At 34.8% G+C, this 18,267-nt stretch overlaps 2 protein-coding genes across 8 annotated transcripts in view; one reads left to right on the forward strand and one right to left on the reverse strand.

Annotated features, from left to right (window-relative positions):
- CTNNA3 (catenin alpha 3) overlaps nt 1-18,267 on the reverse strand; it is a 1,688,099-nt gene that overhangs the window by 1,108,266 nt on the left and 561,566 nt on the right. The window lies entirely within an intron of this gene.
- LRRTM3 (leucine rich repeat transmembrane neuronal 3) overlaps nt 1-18,267 on the forward strand; it is a 170,507-nt gene that overhangs the window by 140,748 nt on the left and 11,492 nt on the right. The gene's annotated exons all lie outside the window — the stretch shown is intronic.

Genomic DNA, 18,267 nt, shown 5'->3' on the forward strand with positions numbered 1-18,267 from the left:
GGAGATCCTTAAGACAAGCTTCTCTAACTGTATGAGACTGCATACTTGTTGTCTGCCCATGTTTAATATTTTGTCAAAATAAGATACTGATGAAGCTCTCCAGTCCAGGGAATAAGAGGGACCCAAGCTGCCACTAGGAGGCAAGAGAAAAGCTATAATGAACATTTGGAAGTTTGAGCTATTGCAAAGTGCCTGACATGTTGCCTGGCACCTTGTAAGTGCTCATTACATTAATTGAGTTGAATATTAATTGAATTGTAGGTTTACTAAAAGCATGCTTCCTGAGTTAGGAGGCCCAAGTAAATGGGGCTAAAATTAACTGACAAAGTCAAAGCCACCTATTTTTAAAATACATGATAAGCAACACAGGAAGCTTTTACAACTAGCCAGCAAAATCTGAGCTTTCAATCAATAATTTCTTTCACCGAGGTGTGAAGCATGGAATGGATCCAGATGCACAGATGGTATTTTACATCTGCACATGCAATTTCCTTTTTCTCCATTTTATATAAATCTCTATTCCATTTTGTTTTTTTGAAAAGAATGATAAAACTTACCAGTAAAATGTAGCACTACTTACTGCCTTTGAAAATGTGCTCACCTCCATTTCACATTTTTAGCAGCGATTTAGCCATCTTACAGTATGTGTAGAAAGATTTCTTTTTTAAATATAAACTCCCCTTTACTATATCCTGAACAATTTCAGAAGATTCAATTCCTCCAGAGATCTAAAACTTTCCTAGGATTTAAAGCAAGTATCTCTCCTCATCCTTATTCCTATTTTCTTAAAATTAGTGCTAAAATTTTCTTAAAATCATAGATTCTTAAGGCCAGATTGAATCTTGGAGATCATGTTAATGCAATCCTCTCTTCAATATATGAATAATGAAGTCTTAGCAAGGTTGGCAACTTGTTTGAGTAATTCTGCTGATTAGTGCAAGGGAGATAAGAAATATACCTGCATCACAATCCATAATCACAGAGAAACATGTAAAGAGACTAACATATATATAACCATAGCTCAAAAAAACTGATTTCCAGGACTCCATTAGAATGCAAAGCCCTTATCCTTCTAAAGTAAGACAGATTCATTTATGGATATAAAGAAATCTGATTTTCAAAATCTAAGAGTGTTTCTCAAAAAAGTAAATGTAAATATAATTTTTCATAGTCATATTACATTAAAAAATAAATAAAGCATTAAGATAATAGTGGATCTAATATACAGCATGGTGACTATAGTTAAAAAATAATAATGAACAATATTAATATTGAATTGTAAATTTTGGTAAGGGAATAAATAACAATACTACAACATAAACAAAGAAAATATTTAAAAAGAAATGTTGAATTCACCTTTAGAAAAATGCCCTGCTAAAACAAACAAAATCAGTTGATATATTCTCTGATTGTCATGCTGACTACTCTTGGCCCAAACTTCTCTTCTGAGCCCCAGAATTGAACAGAATCTCTCTCCAATATCTCCATTATGCTATGTCAAAATCTCTACATCTTTATCATATCTGACACCAAACTCGCAGCCAACGCAACTATGAACCCATTCCCTTGCGTGTATCCTGTTTCAGTGAATACCCTCCAAATCAGGACATTTGTGCATCCAGAAACCTAAACATCCTTAATACCTTCTCACTCACTGCCATTTCTAATCCCTCCAATAAATAATCCCTGTCCCCTCCTCAGTCCTGTCCCTGTAGTCTCTAGTTCCACTATTCTGGATCCTCCTCCCCATGCCTGTCTCTGAGCTTTTGCCATCTTACCTTGGCTTGACGCATTCATCCTCCCACCTTCACTCACTCACCTGTTCACTCATCTCAATGCTCAAGGAAGGTTTTTAGGGAAACCTTCCACGATGTACCAACCTGCAAGACTAGTTCCCTGTATGTTTCCTCCATAACCAACATCAAAGTTTATATCTTTGTGTAACTATTTAATGTATATCCTCTTACTATAATATCTATTTTTATTTATTTACTCATCCCACTAGTACCTAGGATAGTAGCTGACCCATAATATATCTTCAATGATAATTTACTGAATGGATGTAATGATTAATAAGGGTAAGAGGAAGGGAAGAATGGAGAGAGGAAGGAGAATGAGAGCAGGAATGATTTATAATAAAAAACACATAAAGAACTTGGAAAATTCCATTTCAAGCTTATCTTTAGCTTAGATCAATGTGAACTAGTAGGACATATATATGAGGTCATAGGCCAAGGTCACACTTTGACCAAATGAATCCAAGTTATCCAAACCTCAGTTTACAGATTTTCCCTCAGGACTAACCATCACATATAAAAGTATCCTGAAAGTCCCCCCTTTAAAGAACACCATTTTCAGACTTTTTGCTGAGCCCAGTAAAGAATTCCTTTCTCCCAGTGGAACTCCAAGTCCCAAAGAGATTCATATCTATATCTGAGACACCACAACGACAGTGCCTACTAACTAGTCAGTAAACAGTGTAGAAAGTCCTAATGCATGACTGCTTTAAAGCGTGACTTCTATAAAGTGTGTGTGTGCGTGTGTATGTGTGCGTACTGTGTGCATTTGTGTCTCTAAGAAGGTGAAGGAAGAAGTCAGCAGGGAAGTGATTGAGAGAGAGAGAGAGCAACAAAATGTTACTCCCCCTAAATTTTTTAGAAAAACAGAATCAAGGCAACTATTATGGTTTATAAATTTTTTTCTGATGTCATCTTAACATCACAATCTTCAAAATTCAGGGTGAGTCTAGCAGGCCAAATATAATTATGAGAATGCAAAAGCAGAAAGAAACAGAAAATGCCAATGCACTACAGTAGAGCACTTCATTTGATTATGTGACTTAGAATATTGGTATAATTTGGCTCCCATTAAGAATTTTCTTAAATTGGAATACAATTTCTAAGACACTCTTAATCCACTTCAACTAGAACCTACACCATGAATTTAAAGTCACCAATAATTCATAATATTTGGAGAAGCAAGGCACAATCCATATTTATAAGCTCTAGAGATAAGATTTGCATTCCCAGTTTGGTTTCCCTCATGCTCTGCTGGCCATATTTTTTGTGGGGGGATATTTTTGAGATTGATTTATGAGCACATGCTGCGCATAAGAAAGTCTGATTTATAAACACAAGGGAAGAATCCTAGGGATTAAAGAAACCACCATAAACACAGATATGAGTGCCCATGGTGGTCCAGCTCACTGCCAACTTTCTGCCACAGGTACAGAAGGAACACAGCGATAGAGCAAGGCCTAAATATAAGATCTAGGAGATGTGCAATTTCAGGTAAAATTTGTATATCTGGGTTTGGAAAGCCCTGAGGAAGCCAATAAATCTACAGATATCTCCTCTGGACCAAGAAAGACAATGGAAAAAGCAAAGTAGTTGCTTTCGAGTGTGTCTGATAAAAATGGGAAGATAAGGCATAATTCATCATAAGATAGTCACTAACATAGCAGCTCATATGAAGTATTGGGGAAGGAGTAAAAGAACAAATTGCTACAGTTCAGAGAAGCATGGTTATAGAAGTTCCTGGGTTTTGTTTTTTTCTAAAGGCTTCATATAATAAGTAGAATTTAACCTCACTCCTGGTAGGATCCAGAGTAGCAGGGAAGAGGTAGCAATAGGAAACCAGGATGAGTGATAACTCCAAATGCTTGCACTTCTTTATAAAGAGACCCTCGCTTTCAAGACAAAAAAAAAAATCATCTGTGTTACATAAACAAGTAGATTGTTTTGCAGGTTAGAGACATTTTCTGCTGGATTAGGTTTTGAAATTGTATTTTTCCACTTATCTTACAGCATCTATATGGGGGTGGAAAAAGAAACATCAGCAGGTTAATTTCTACCTTTCACAGAGATTTTGCTGTTCATAATTTAAAACAAAACCACTGAGGTATGGAACAAAATTGTGGAAGTCAGGAATACATTTGGAGAAACTAAGGTTAATGAAGAAATCTGGACTATGGATAGAATTCCTATTGTAGGGTTTCAAAAAACCAGCAGATTTGCTGACACAAATTTTTTTCTCCTCAGAGAGGAAAGCTATTATTTTATTATTTGTCATTCTTATGCTTAAAGCCTGATCATTGGTATTTAATCAGCAGGCATCATCTTCCTCATTTTATAGATGTTCAGAGAAAAGGAGAAGTAACATGTCTAAAGCTAAAGAGTAAATCAGTATCCCACTCTAGAAAGACAATTCTCAATTCTTTCAATTTAGTTGGATATTTGATATTTGAACTATAATACGTTTCACTAATAATCCAACCATTCTAATAATGTCCAAATGTTTCTCTCTCTTTTCTTCAGTTCTGATAGACGGAGCCTATAAATTTTTGAGCACTTCAATTTAATTGCATCTCAAATATAGATTAATGTGGCAACAGTAATAATTATTGGAAAAATGACTGTTGGCAGAAGCATTTAAAAATGCTTAATTCTCTGAGCTCATTTCAGCCATATATTGAACAATGATATGAAAGTGACAAGCAGTGAACTATGTAGAGAAAGAACACAGGACATGATAGAGTGTTTCAATCAATCAGGTGTAATATTATATCATCCCTTTCACTTACTGGGAACTTATTATTCCAGGAATCACATATATGTTATCTCTAGTGCTAACAACAAAACTGTAAGATAGAGATTATTATATCCATTTAGCCAACACCAATATTGTGGCTTGGAGAGGTTATTGAACTAGCCCAGAGTAAGTGATGCTGACTGACCCTTTCTTTTCCATCCTCACTGCTAGTACCTGTACCTGACCTCAGGCCCTCATCACCTCTCACCTACACTTTTGCTGTATTCTCATAAACTGTACGTAGACCTGTTGTTGCTCCTCCACGAGCATAACTTGCTCCTGCCAGTTTGAGCAGTTTGGTCCCCTGACCAGCCATCTGTCATGCCCCTGTAGCTCTGTCTGGGATGATCTTCCTGCTTTTCTCCTAGTGAGTTTTTTCTTCCATCAAAGCTCAGCTTAGAAGTACTCTTTCTAAAGAGTTTCCTGACCCCAGCCTAGCAGGGCAGATCATGCCCTCTCTGAGGCAACTGCATAAAGACTGAGCTTCCTCACTGTTTATATATTTATATGCCTGGATTCCTCCTAAAGACTGGGAGCTCCTTGAAAACAGGAACCATGCTTCAGTTATCATTAAATTACCATCACCTAGAATAGTTCCTGAAACCTAGCCGGTGTTCAACAAATAGGAATACTTATATCACATGGGGTAGAAATTTAAGCTGGACCCAAAGTGACTACAGATGACATGTAATGTGTTAATTTTCTTCCCATTACAATGTCACTGAGATTGCAGTCAGCAGTGTCAGGAACCAAAAGGTTCTCTTTGAAAGCTACAGAGAGAATTTTTCAAAATTGCAAATAAAAGAATTTTTATGCTGCATTTTAGTTAAAAATTAGAACAGTTACTCCTTCTTTTGCTGTTCATTTCCCCTGTTACATTTATTAATTATCAAAGATATTAGTTGGTTTGAACAACTGCTTGCTCCCTTATAGTCCATCTGTGCTCTCTTCTCAATAATGCATTGAAGTCATAAGTGCTAGATTTATTGCCTCAGTGATTTCCATGGCACAAATTGTGATTTCACTGCAGCACTGAGCAGAAGGGAGAGCTAATGGGCAAGGCAGAAAATGCTTAATCAATATCACTCGTGGCATAAGTTGAAAACCCTAAACCCCCAAGCAGATTTGGAAAAGGGCTACACTCAAGGCTCCAGTCTCCAGAAATGCATTTACTGCACCATGAGGTTGAGAATCATTTTCTTTCCTCCCAAATTCTCAATTACTCTACAGTCCTCTTAGGAACTCACCAAATCTATGAACTGCTCAGCTGATCCACAGGAGAAGAAATTTCTGAAGGAATGATGGAGATATATTATTTCCAGGAAGGGCATTGGCTCCCCCCAAATATGTGGGGTTTTCTTTGAAGATAAAATAAAGAATCTATTCTGCATCAGCACAGAGAAGAAAATTTCAGACACTGAGTGCTAAAAGAGATCTTTAAAGATCAGGTTTCAAGTCCTGGACCTGGGAGAAGCACCTCTCATCTGAGTAGTCCAGGGGATGAACCATAATATTATGAGTCAAGAGACTGACCGGATTTTGGTGACCAGAAACCATCAACTTCCTATATTAATTAAATTCTCATGAGCAAAGTGTAACTTGAATGCTGAACCAGGCAGGCATTTCTGTGGTAGTCTTGCATTCTGACAGAAGCTGCCTGTGTGACAATAAAGCAGCTGTGCACCTCAGGATCGGGGTGGCAAATGTCATCAGGGGATCACTGAGCTGGTAGAAAGACTTCTGAGTTATTAAACTTCTTAAACTTTGAATCCCTTTAAATACCCATAGGAGCTAATTTATCAGAGAGTCTTCCTTTCTTCAAAACCATGATGCTAAAGTCCTCAAGTAAAAAGAAAAGGCCTAAGATGTAGCCCCAGAACCATGACACATATATAAGCCACATGGCTGCTTTTCAACTGAACACACTGTGAGGAACAATCACTATAATGGTCAGCAGACAGATCCAATAACTTCTTCAATGTTCTTTCATGAGGCTACCATCTAGGAAATGTTGTCTCAATGCTAAAAAGTATAGTTTTATTTTCCTGCCATCACTATCCCTAAAACAGAATGACCCTATTCCATCGTGTTACTTTTCATTGTCTACCACAACACAATATTTCAACAATGTTCTTAGAATTTTAACTACATTTGGATTATATGTGAAATGTTCTCATTTTCTAGAATTTTTCCATTCTTAATTTATATTTTTAAATTCTCCTTCAGAAGAAGCTAAGAAAACCTGCATTATTCACTTACTAGTAATTACAGTTCAACAGTAAGATCTCAGTACATTTAGTTAAGAAATTGTAGCTTTGCTCCTACCCTGTCACTTAGATGTATCCCAATTTGATGTCCTATGATAAAAACTTATAAAATCATTGAAAATAAATAAGTCATTCAAAATACATTAGTTCTCCCCATCATTTGGAATGGTTCCCATTACATATACTTTTAAAAATATGATTTACTTACATAAGCTACAAATATTTCATTAAAATGTAAGCTGAAGCTAAAAAGAAAAGTATATGAGAAGAGAATAAAAACAAAAGGTAAGAAAAATTTAATCAATTAGGATGAAAGAGAGACATGGTAAATTTAGTTGATAATATAATCATTTTCCAAAATCAATACCAGTTCAAAAAAAGAGTTGCCTTGTTTTGACAAAATTTCTCAAAGATGGTGAAATCAGAGGCTCCAGTGTTTCATTACAAATATGCACAAAATATCATACACCAAAAGCCTTCTCTCTTTGTATCTATATTCATAACCAGTCTCAAGTTTATTGATTTTTAAACTTCATATTCATATATTATAAATAAGGAATAAAGCTCAGTGACAAAGACAATTTATCCTCATATCTATTGTGCCTTGAATTATCCTCAAATGTTTGACACAATTCTATGCCTGAAGTAGGAATTCCACAAATACTCACTAGTAAGAAAGGGTAATAGGAAAAAGATACCAAAGATGCTCCTATTGGGAAAAAGTCACTAAACATTACCAAGTTGTGTGTGTGTGTATATATACACACATATGTGTACACATACATATACTATGTTTATATACATAAAATATGCTTACATATAATGTATACTTATATATTTTAAATGATACATAATATATAATATACTATGTGTATATGTATTATCTCATGTAATGTCAGAACCTTATTAATAGATTTTAAAACTAAACCTGAGAGGACAAAATCAGATATTAAGAGTATATTAATTTAAAATTTTGTTTATAATTCTGTGGTGCCTGGTAGCTCAGTTGGTTAAGTGTCTGACTCTTGATCTCACCTCAAGTCTTAATCTCAGGGTTGTGAGCTTTGTTTAAAAACAAACAAACAAACAAACACACAAATATATTTATAATTCTATTCAAAATTTCATTCACTGAAGAACTTCTTTAATAGCCATGAGAAAATTATAAAAATCATTTTGACACCTTAGATTAGTTTAGATTTCCTAATCCCTACACTAGATTTCCTTAATCGTTTATTTTTGAAAGGTTCATATCAGTTTCTCCTTCCAAATCTTGATATTTGATAACAGATACTTAGATAACAGAATGCAAAATGATGAATTCTTAATTTTATCCATGATGGTTTAAGATTAAACTTTTTCACAAAGAAGCCTGTATCCCATAAAGAATCTATCTGATACATCTATAAATTGAGGTTAATCCTTTCCTTCATCACTTATCTTGTATCATTCTGGTCATGGATTAGCAGTATACATTATAGGACTTAACAAAAAAGAAACAATAATAAAAGCTCTTCAATAAAATTCACTTGTATTATTTCAGGGTTGTGTCTTGTATATCATCGAATGTCCAGCCATGTTAAAATGAGCTAAAACAAATTCTCTAAGGTATCCTAATGATAATGAAGACTGTTATACAACCTCAGGCTTGAGCTTTTACTGTCTTAATATGGCCTAAAACATTTTTATTTTTTTTAACTACATTTGATAGCTACTTTGAACCTTGAGTTGAAACCAAATCAATATATTGTTAATGAAACAAGGTGGACCATTAATATAGAACACTTCACATTTTCCCTTTATGTACTTTATTTTTAATTAGCTTGATCAAAGCCATAGTTGTAAAAAGATTATCTGCACATATATGCGGCTGGTCACATAACCCCGATCAAAGATATAACTATTCAGTTTGATCAAAGATACAACTATTCAGTTTATGACTAAGAAGCTAAAGACAGACATACTATATAGCCTATGCAGTAAGGTAACAAAATGAACCTAAAAGATGACAGTTTGTAAATGCTAGGTGAAACTGAAAAGGGAGAGAGAGACTAAAATTAAGTGAGACAATGTAGGTAAACCCTGATAAGAGCTAGATACTCCCCACCTCTACCATTACTTCCAATCATTACAATGATAGTCATTCCTTCCTTATATAATCTATAGGTGCTAATGCAAGTTAGAAGTTAATCTTCATTTAAATGTTAACAAGAAATATTTTACAGTATTATAATAAAAGCTATCTTAGCAGGACCAACTTTTTAATTATCTTGGGGTGCCTGGGTGGCTCAGTTGATTAGGCCTCCAACTCTTGGTTTCAGCTCATGTCACGATCTCATGGGGTGTGAAATAAGACCCCGCATACCAGGCTCTGAGCTCAGTGGAGAGTCTGCTTAAAGATTCTCTCCCTTGGCCCTTCCCCATTGCTCATGCATGCTCTCTCTCTCTCTCAAATAAATAAATAAAATATTTTTTAAAAATAAAATAAAGTTTACTATCTTTGTGTCATATAAAAACTCGAAATAAGTTAATCAGTAATCTATTGACAATTATTAAATATTACTGAATTATTTATAATAGATTAACTGTATCTAGTAGCTCATCCTTATCTGAAGACCTTATGTCTTTATTACAAACATAAGTATATAAATGTAAACTTTGTGAGAAGTAGTTTTGTTCACTGCCAGTCTTTCCACTAATGAGAATTTTCAAAATTTTACTAATATATAAGCCTGTGCAACCTCTGAAAAATCTTTATTCTCTATAAAATTCATAGTCTAGAGAGATAATGTTAATATACATGAAACAAAAGCAATATATAAATAAAACCAAGCAGGCCAGCGCCAACATGTTACCTATATAAAGGCTTAGAGAAAAGGCAGATCTTTCTCTTCATTCCCACCATAACCTAAACACACTGCCACCCACCTAGGAAAAATGGTAATTTACTGCTTGCTTGTGAGGCCAAGGAATTGATTTTGTTCATTCAGTATCCAAGAATACTAAAGGATATATGGGTGGGTGGATGGATGGAAAAAATGGTACATATTGTTACTTACACATATTTAAATTTTGAAGAAATTCATAGCAGGAACTCATCCCTACAGAATCAAATTATCTGAGGGGTTTTCATAAAAGAAGTATTATTTGAACCAAATCCCTAAGGGCAAGATTTTTATGCAATTTAGCAGATGTATATAGAATATTGTTTCATTTAGTTTGGAGATAATCTCAGCCAAAACCTGAATTAATTTCAAAATTAAGTCGAAGAGAAACTCTTTTCTAATCAGTAAATAATAACATTATTTGAAAGCTTGTTTGGAAGACAGATACTAGGATTTAGGGAATCCTGAGATGCTGCCCTCTAGGTCCTAGATAGAAATGAGAACCCATAAGAAACCTGGTTATCAAAGTCCTGCCAATGTAGGAGAAGTTCTCAAGATTGGGCATGTCAGAAATGGACAGCCTATTTTATGAAGAATGTCAAAACTCCAGTAAGCTAGTGGGTAGTAAAAAAAAACAGTTGGAAAGCAAGTAGGATATCAGAAATCATGACAGAAAACCAAATATAAATGCCAATGTTCAGAGAAATCCCATATAGTACCTCACCATGAGACTAAAACGCCCTGTCACTCACATATACAGAGTTCTTTCACCAGTCACATCTGCAGCAGTACTAAACACTGTCATTGTTTTCTGTTTTGAAGTGCTGAATGCAATTGGTGATTTTCATTCATTCACAGATTTACACAAACTATATCAAAAATATCAACTGCTGTATTATCATTATAAGATCCTTTAGTGGATTATTGTTAACTACAATTTCTGGAGGTGGGGAGAGAAAAACAAGGAGATTGTTTTTAAACTGATTAGCAACTGCACCTCATTGCACAACAGTATGAAGAAACAGGTTTGGAAACAGCATTAGGATCAGTAGGGCCTTTGAGTCATAGTCTCAATTTGGGCCCCATCACTTTACCTGGTAACAGTGCCAATTTAGCAGGCATCGAGCTGTGCAGAAAGATTTGCATGTAAATGAAAACAGTTTGGGGCATTTTGCTTTGCCTCAGTAAAAGAGAAACATCACTTTTCACTGGCACTACTAAAATAAAACAGGTTAACGCAGAAGGATCCTGAGCAGAGTCCATTACTGGGAGAGCTAATTTGGCAGGTGAACCAAACTCTTGGAGATCATGGGCTGTGTTTTTAGGGAGCACTAAAGAGTTTGAAAAATGCAGGTGTGAGAGGTATTAAAGGACAAAGCACAGATATACATTCTGAAATTTATAGGAAGAAAATCACCAAATTAAGAATAATTATTTTATTTTTAATACTGTTTAAAAATTTATGTATTTCAAATTTATAGCTAATGTTTTATATGACAAAATACAATATGTTTTAAGGTAAAATTAATAATATAAAATTTAAATAATTAAAATAAAATAAAAACTAAAGAAGGATTTTAAACATTATAATGAAGTGCTATGTACCTCATCATTAGTATGGATTTTTGAAAATTCATTGTGGCCCTCTATCCTAGAATCATAACGGCCTGGTCTTCATGTCATTAGACTATAGCATATTTTCTTTGGCATGTAGTTCCCATAAACCCCAGTTATCCTGGGATGAGTGTTTTTAATTTCTTCTTAGCCTATACTTGCTATATTTTACTACCTCATTCACTCATGTATTCATTCATTCATTCATTCATTCATTCATTCAATGGGTACATATTTAGTGCTTATTATGTTTGTGAACCCATATAAGGCACAGAGAAATGTGGTTAGTAATAGATTTTTGTGGTTAGGAAGGTTATAGTCTAATATAAGATAAAATATATGCACAAATAAAGACCATAGGAGACAGAATTTCAAAATAAATATATCATAAAAGTATTGAGGAAGTTCCTTGATAATTCAAGGAAGAAAGAGAGCAACAACAAGAATGAATAAATGAGTAAGACAGAAATGCCAGTTGGGGAACAGAGAAACCCTCTTCCTCTATGGAGTCCTCTCCGTTCCACTTGCTAAGCATGCTAGAATGGTTTATGTTCCATCTAGAAGCCTTCAGGACAAGCATGTGGAGTATCTCTAGCATCTAACTACAGCCCCAGGCCTTGGAGAGGCAGTCAGCAAATTTTTGTTGAAGGAAATAAATCAATATGTGAATTCTTCTATCTGGTTTTTATACACTAGCAGGCGAATTTATGAAAACCAATGTATATATAGCCTACCCCTACTTATTTTCTTATTGCAAAAGTGGAATAGATATATATTGTTTCGTAAAGGCAAATACACTCACAAGTGATAACATCTTTTAAATATTTAAGATATATTTTCTAAAATTGCAAAGAAAAATGGACCTGTATTTTTTTTTAATTTTTATTTATTTATGATAGTCACAAAGAGAGAGAGAAAGAGGGGCAGTGACATAGGCAGAGGGAGAAGCAGGCTCCATGCACCGGGAGCCTGATGTGGGATTTGATCCCGGGTCTCCAGGATCGTGCCCTGGGCCAAAGGCAGGCGCCAAACCGCTGCGCCACCCAGGGATCCCTGGACCTGTATTTTATAAGATTCTCCCCATTACTTAGGTGGAGTGGGGACACTACCAAGATTATAAATTGGCAAAACACATATAAAATCCACAATTTGTTTTCCTTTTACTCTAAATGCATTTTGGTGCAAGGAGAACTATGACCTTTTAAATGAAATTTGATTTTTTTTCACTTTCTGATTTCGCTGTGCTGGAGTTCACTATAATGTATTTTTGACACAAAAAGGCACTAAAAGAATTATCATCATCCTTTTTTTTTTTAATTTATTTATGATAGTCACACACACACACAGAGAGAGAGAGAGAGAGAGAGAGAGGCAGAGACACAGGCAGAGGGAGAAGCAGGCTCCATGCACCGGGAGCCCGACGTGGGATTCGATCCCAGGTCTCCAGGATCGCGCCCTGGGCCAAAGGCAGGCGCTAAACCGCTGCGCCACCCAGGGATCCCCATCATCCTTTATATAATATTTTATATCACATTATTCTTAAGTTCCAGACACTTGAAAATTTTCAAAATCATATTGAGTCCCTGCCTCCTTATCCTATATTTTTGATATCGGGATAGCAACTGTTATTTTATTTTTTATTTCATTTTTTTGGAGAGAGAGAGAGAATCTCAAACAGTCTCCTTGCCCAGCGCAGAGCCCACCACAGGGCTGCATTTCACAATCCTGAGATCATGACTTTAGCCAAAAGCAAGAGCTATCCAGGTGTGCCAGCAATTGTTACTTTAGTTGGCAACTTTGCTCTACAAAAATATTAAAATTGGATATCAAATTCTGGATTACATATAATGATTTGGAAGTATAAAAATTAGTTCTTTTTAAGTTAAAGATAGCATAAACCTAAAATCAGGCTCTTAATTAAATATTCCCTAGAAAATTTTTTAAATTACTAGTAGAATCAAGATAATTTAAATTAATGATCCAACAGTCTGATGTACTCACACGAATTAACCATTAGAATGCTAAAGAGTTCTAAAAGATAGATTGCTCTTCAAACAGATAAATTAGTTTCAAAGTAAAATATATTATCTCTGGAGGAGTCTATAAAAGTAAATATTAAATCACTTCTCAGCAAAACTGAGTCTTGCCAATATACTGCAAAATAACAACATTGTTTCCAAACAAGAAAGATGGCAAGTTTGTTAGGAAACCACAAAGGATGATATAATTGGTAGAATCAGCAAATCAGAGCAGAGTATGTATATACATATAAATACACACACACACACACATACACACACACACACACATATATATATCTCCTTATATATACATGCAATTACTTGTCTCCCAGCTCACCCCATCCATTGTCTTCCTTCCCTCTTTGCATTATTTATCTATTTCTCCCAGATTTTTCCAAAGAGCAGAAATGATGTCTTATTCATTTTTGTTTCTCACTTCCCTACTTCTACTTTTGGCAAGCACCTATCTATAACTATTTTTACATACAGAAAGAAATAAAACAAGTATCATATAATATAAAACAAAATAATCAAGCTATAGATTAAAGTTTCTATCTTTTCGCATCTTTTATTAACAGAAAAAACTTAACATCACATAATAGGAAAAATTTCTACCTATTTCCAAATCAACACAGAAATTTAGCTTTAAAATTCTTAAAAGTCTCCCTAAACAATCTTGTACATATTTGGATCTGGGAGTAATATAAAATTCCTATACCAGTCCAGAATGTTCTCCAGAAGATTAAACACTTCTCTTCACACACTGTATTAACCAATGTGAACTTAGTAAGACCAGAGAGCTCTGATTTTGAGCTGTTACCATCTACCCACATAATAAATCCATGATAAACTGTTTATTTACTGAGAACTCAGTGTGCAAATCAGTACCATAAAGCTATGGTACAGCACAGGAAATCAGTGTGAACACCCTATTGGAAATAAGACTCAAATGTTGAGAACTGGTGCCTAACACAATGTTAGACTCCTGAGACAGTACAGGTTAGATAAAGTGATAAATCAGGAGTAAAGTGTAGTGATTAAGAAGTTAGGCAACTACTTCTGCAACTCAACCAGGTAAGTGATTTTAAACTACATACACTATCTAAGTCTTAGTTTTCTCAACAGTAAAGTAGGGATCATTACATTTACCTCACAGCAGCCATTGGGAAGCTTAAATAAGATGACCCCAGTTCAGCATGTAGCATGATACCTAGCACTCAGTAAAGGCTCAACAAATGATACTGATGATAATGAAGAAACTGTTAGAAGCATGTCCAGGCAGCTGTTGATATGGAACAAATGACCACAGCTGCTCAGGTAGCTAGACAGAGAAACCAAAAATCCTAAATAAATTAAGGTAGAACCTGAGGTAACATCTGGGCCAACTCTGACATTCTCCCAGGGAACCAAGCTACAGTGATAGTGATAATTACTGACCCTATTTCTCATCATATAATACTTCCATTTTTATCAAATGCTTCAATACTTAGAAATCAAAATAGTAATTAGTAATAAAATTTTCAAGATGGGAGTCAAGCCAGCAGGGAAGATATTGTCCATCGTTTAATATTACTCAAACGATACCAAAGACATATCTATTTGACTGTAAGTAAAATTACCAGCCTGTACAAAAAGCTCATGTTTGGTAGGGCTGAAACAAATGTTAAACCATCCCCAAACACACATTAAATTGCAGGTACCCTAGCAAAACTCAAGGCTAGTCTTAAAAACCAGCTTATGCAGATAAACAAAAAGTAGAGTCATCAAGATGAACAAGAATAAAGTCATTAGCAAGTCCATTTTGAAAAAGAATTTTAAAAAAAGAAAAAGAATTAAGACACTTCTTTAAATACATATTTTGGGGTACCTAGATGGCTCATTCAGTAAAGTGTCTGACTCTTGACTTCAGCTCAGGTCATGATTGTAAGAGTTCTGAGACTGAGCCACGTGGGGCTCTACACTCAGTGTGGAGTCTGCTTGGGATTTTCTCTCCCCTCTTCCTCTGCCTCGCCCCCTGTGCACTTTCTCTCTCTAAAAGTAAATAAATAAAGTATTTAAAATATATATTATAATATATAATATATAGCATATCTATATACATATCTTATATAAAAAACAAATACAAAATTATTGTTATTTAAAATTGTCCACCAGTGTATCACCAAAATTTGTATTTTTCATACCTGATTTAAATGATTTCAAAATCTTAATTGACAACAAGATTATATATATGTATGTGTGTGTGTGTATTTATGGATATGGCAATATACTGTGTATATATGTACTTCAAAATATGTATGTAGTCTTATAAATATACATGTGAATATATCCCATGCTAACTCTTAGATTTTCAATATCATTTAAGTCATCCTAGGAAAATCTACTGTGATGTTATATTCAAATATGTCTAGCTGCTTAAATTCTACTAACTGATACATCTTACTATGTTATTTTCTTGATATTAAGATGTTATTAACTTTAAGAATCACTTTCAACTGCACAGAAGAAAATACATGTTAAACATTTAAACTGATTTTAAGTTCCATACCAATTTCAGAAATATTAAAATGGAAAACATGACTTGATATTGAAAAAATAGAACTATATAAGGCATATCTAAAAATAAGATACTCTCTAAAGAAAATATGTGAGATTTTTAAATGAATAATGAGAGCTAACTGATATGGTACAAATTAGGACTTGCACTGTGAATACCAGCAGCCCGTAAATATTAAATCAAGCAAGAAATTGTGTGTGTGTGGTGGACATACACACAATAAATGTGTCATGGTTTATTATTTTTCATAAATCGTCACCATAGAAATTACAAATTATTCGCAGTAGAGTTAATTCCAAATAAGCCAGGAAACAGAAGTTTCCATGACAAATAAGAATAACTATATAAAATCCTACAGATATATGAGCCATAACACATTACAAAGCATTGATTTCCCAGAGGCTAATGTAAAACTCATGTACCCAGTAACAGTTCTATTTTCATATCCTCCTATAACTCAAATCTATTCATGCTGCACAATTACTTTTCCATAACAATATATTTTAGTTATCTGAGTATTTCATCAGTAACAACAGGAATTTTTATTTTAAATGAGCATCTTTGGAGGCATCCTATTATTTTCTTTATGATATTTCAATATCTTGGCCATTTTCTAAAGTGTAAGATGTTTTTTATTGATACATCAGACAACTGTATGCTTCAAAAAATTTTTTTAAATCTACATAAATAGGAAGAGTTGCTGGGGAATTTAATTTGATGAACTGGATTACATTTCTGTCTCCAAGGACTAAACCCTACACATTGATACATTGAAATGTTCATATTAAAAACAAACAATAATCTCAAAAGAAGTGAATTCTTTTGCTTAAGAGAAAACAACAACATATCTACTCAACCGATTTTTACTGAAGAAAAAATAACTATGTATAGAAGGGCAGGAATGGAAAGAGAACCTGTCAAGAGGGTTCCTGTGCATGGAGAAAAGGAAAAAGAAAGAATTAATTAACCAAAGAACAAAACCTAGACATTCTATTTTTCTTAGCTCTAGGTTCTAATCTCAGCTGAGATCAGAAAAGAATTTAGTCTGATATGCTCAAACAGAAATATATTTTATCCATACACCGAACAAGAATGGTAGAAGTTTTTATCCAAGGCAATGCAACAACATGAATTAGTAATTAGGATCTTAAACAGAGATCGGGGCTGGTTTCCACACATCTACTTTTTGGAACAAGTTTTTATTTCTTTGAAAGAAATGGGAATAACCTCTGGATTTTGACATCTAATTACATTTCAGACTATCCTTTGTCTGCAACATGTATTTTTCCCTTTCACTCACAGTGGTCACTCCTGTTTTTTCTCAAATCTTTCAAACATGTGTCTTTCACTAAGCTGCAACTTGCAAAGGAGTCCCTTCCTCATTTACATCTCTATTTCCTTCAAACTAGCACCATCCTTTTTAGTTTTTTAGACCTTCATAGGAGCCATAGATTCTTCCTAGGATTTGTCTAGGCGTAAACTTTAGATATATGGATCAAACTACAGACATAAATATTTCAAAATATTTTCATTGTGAAATAAATATTAAGAAATCATTAAGGAGAGCCAGAATGACTTACCTAGACAAATTGTCTTTCCCCAATGGCTCTCAAAGTGTGGTATGTAGATTAACAGCACCAGCATCATCTGGAACTTGTAAAAAATGCAAATTTCAGGCCCTACCTACTGAAACAGAAACTCCGTGTAGTGGGAGGTTGGAGATAAAGCAGGGGGAGGTGATTTTTACACATGATAAAATTTGAGAACCCTGTTCTATTGTATTCCAATACCAGACATAATCAAATAATACTTTTCTTAGTTCTAAAACCACAATTTTACCCTCGTGAGGAAAAGCATTTTATAATTTTTTCAATAAAGCATGTAGCATTTTCAGAACCACTCTGGCTAATATTTACCTGATAATTTTAATTAAGAATTGAGCAGGGATCCCTGGGTGGCGCAGCGGTTTAGCGCCTGCCTTTGGCCCAGGGCGCGATCCTGGAGACCCGGGATCGAATCCCTCGTCGGGCTCCCGGTGCATGGAGCCTGCTTCTCCCTCTGCCTGTGTCTCTGCCCCCCTCTCTCTCTCTCTCGTGTGACTATCATAAAATTAAAAAAAAAAAAAAGAATTGAGCAGCTGCAGGAGCGCCTGGGTGGCTCAGTGGTTGAGTGTCTGCCTTCAGCTTAGGGCATGATCCAGGGGCCCTAGGGTGGAGTCTCCCATGAGGCTCCCTGTGAGGACCCTGCTTCTCCCTCTGCCTCTCTCTGTGTCTTTCATGAATAAATAAATAAAATCTTCAAACAAACAAAAAAGAATTGAGCAGCTCTATGCC

The sequence above is a fragment of the Canis aureus genome, chromosome 4 (genome assembly GCF_053574225.1).
Source record: "Canis aureus isolate CA01 chromosome 4, VMU_Caureus_v.1.0, whole genome shotgun sequence".
In the NCBI taxonomy this organism is placed as follows: domain Eukaryota; kingdom Metazoa; phylum Chordata; class Mammalia; order Carnivora; family Canidae; genus Canis; species Canis aureus.